General features: G+C 41.4%; 1 pseudogene; it reads right to left on the bottom strand.

Moving 5' to 3' along the window:
- Nucleotides 1–979: 979 nt before the first annotated feature.
- On the bottom strand, nt 980–2139 carry LOC133248842 (elongin-C-like; annotated as a pseudogene).
- Between the last annotated feature and the right edge of the window lie 513 nt (nt 2140–2652).

Here is a 2652-nt window from a genome sequence, read left to right as displayed (position 1 = left end):
GGTTTGTTGGAGCCCAGTGGAAGTAAGAAGGGTGTTTGCACATGGAAGGGGGTTGCGGCAGTGATGGGAAATTGCTTTCATAAAGGGGGCAGATTGAATAAATGACTATATTAATAAGATTTGTTACTTATAGAGAAAGGAGCTACAAATATGCAAAGGCAAAAACTCTATTTTGATTTTGGACTGAAACTGGAGGTATTGTTGTGAGCCCATGGTTTTCCATACAAGTAAATATAGATTTAAATATGTATACAAACTTATACACATGTATACACACTTATACACATGTATACACATATCCGTACATATACATTTTGTTGTTCAGATGCCAAGTCGTGTCTGACTCTCTGCGACCCCATGGACTGCCGCATGGCAGGCCTCCCTGTCCCTCACCATCTCCAGGAGTTTGACCAAGTTCATGTCCATTGCATTGGTGATGCCATCAAACCACCTCATCCTCTGTCACCCTCTTCTCCTTCTGCCTTCAATCTTTCCCAGCATTAGGGTCTTTTCCAATGAGTCGGCTCTTCATATCAGGTGGCCAAAGTATTGGAACTTCAGCTTCAGCATCAGTCCTTCCAATGAGTATTCAGGGTTGATTTCCTTTAGGACTGACTTGTTTGATCTCCTTGCTGTCCAAGGGACTCTCAAGAGTCTTCTGTAGCACCATAGTTTAAAAGCATCAATTCTTTGGTGCTCTAGTCTTCTTCACTGAAAGGGCTTGGGAAGAATAACACAATAGCAATAGCAATCAGAAAACTTTGTATCTAGATCTTGACTTCTGACTACCATTGTCTACTAAAAGGAAACAAGACTACTTAGAGAAGTGGTTGACTCTGGACAGGTGCTGGGAATATGCAAGATGAGTTTGGACCATCTTGTTGAAGGAGAAAGGAAGTAAGCACTCAAAGGATGAAGAAATTTGTCAAAATGACACAGAAGGTAGATTCCAGGGGCTCCCACTGAACAAATCTATGAGTATTTGAGCATCAAAATAAATATCTAAAAAACAGATATTTAGCCAATTGATCAAAACAAAAAACCATAAGCCATATTGACATGGAGGATCTGTTTGACCCATCACAAAGCTCCATCCCCTTGGTCACAGCCTTTTGTTTAGAGATAAGCACATGACTCATATAAGGTTAATAAGGTAGGTCATTAGTAGGAATTGATATGTGGCTACAGCAAAAATTTCATTTTCCTCCAGGATTTTTTATCTGGGAACAGTAAGTATAGGATACTGGTGGCCATCTTGCCTACTACATGGAAAGAGCCAATTCTTTTTGAGGCGCAAAGCCAAGCAGTGATAAGTAGAATTGAGAGCTGGGATGAGAAACCACAAAGACATTATTTGGTCCCCTGGATTCAGTAGGGCCAGAAGCTAGTTACCTCCCTGGTTTCCCTGCCCTGGTTATGTGGAGATGTTTTCTTTTCTTTTCTTTTTGTATATTTGTTTATCTCTCAATTTGTGAAAATGTCCTTAATTCGTTGATGTAGCAAACAAACTTCAACTTCAACTCTGATTGCTATGCAAAAGAACAGAAGATAATCTGCTTTGCAACGAACTTTAAAGTTCAACTGCACACAGGCAACATGCTATATATGAAAAAATTACTAACTGAACTGCAGGTATTAAATACTGAAAAAGAGCTAGCTGTTTATTATAATTTATTTTATTTAACAATCTAGGAAGTTCACAGCCATCAGCAGTTCCAGTGGAATTTCAGGTGCAATTGGGAATTCAGGAATCTCCTTGGAGCTGTTAGTGTATTGAATCTTGTAGGTAAAATACATGCATACTTTTGATAGCACATGTGAAGGGATCTCTCTAAAATTGACTTCATTAGTTTTGTTCTCAGCAAAGTGACCTGGGCCACTCAACATGGTTTTTATTGTTTCTGATGTTAGCGCATGTTCTCTCTTTACAATAAATTCATGACCATCTGAAGATATCAGTTTGACATATATCAGGGCCCTCACACCCACCATAGGTTTTCTCTTCTCCATCCATTATGTTCTTATGAAATTCTACTTGGCTTCCACAGGAACTTTAGTAGTTTCTCATCAGCTCTACACCAATCCCAGCCACTGCACTGGGTCCCCACTCACCGCCACAGCCCCTACACCAGGGATGCCCTGTACCACCCTCCCTGCCCACCTACCCCCGCCCCTCCGCCCCCCGCCTAGGTTCTGGGGTAGCAGCTGTTTTCTTTTATTCTTAAGATAGTTTGGTTTGGATTTCTATCACTTGTATCCCAAGTGTTCTACTATAGAGGTATATACACTTAAAATGATAATTTCAGTAAAATATATAATTAGATATAGAGAAGCATGATGTGGATCAGAGAAAGTGTTATTTAGCCCAACCTAGTCCTTTACAACCTAGTCCTTTATGGAGAAGGCGATGGCACCCCACTCCAGTACTCTTGCCTGGAAAGTCCCATGGATGGGAGAGCCTGGCAGGCTGCAGTCCATGGGGTCACTAAGAGTCAGACACAATTGAGTGACTTCACTTTCACTTTTCACTTTCATGCATTGCAGAAGGAAATGGCAACCCACTCCAGTGTTCTTGCCTGGAGAATCCCATGGATGGAGGAGCTTAGTGGGCTACAGTCCACGGGTCGCAGAGAGTCGGACATGACTGAGTGA

This window comes from Bos javanicus, chromosome 5, assembly GCF_032452875.1.
Source record: "Bos javanicus breed banteng chromosome 5, ARS-OSU_banteng_1.0, whole genome shotgun sequence".
Classification (NCBI taxonomy): domain Eukaryota; kingdom Metazoa; phylum Chordata; class Mammalia; order Artiodactyla; family Bovidae; genus Bos; species Bos javanicus.
The sequence above is the reverse complement of the archived record's forward strand: the minus strand, read 5'-3'. Positions and strand labels throughout refer to the sequence as shown.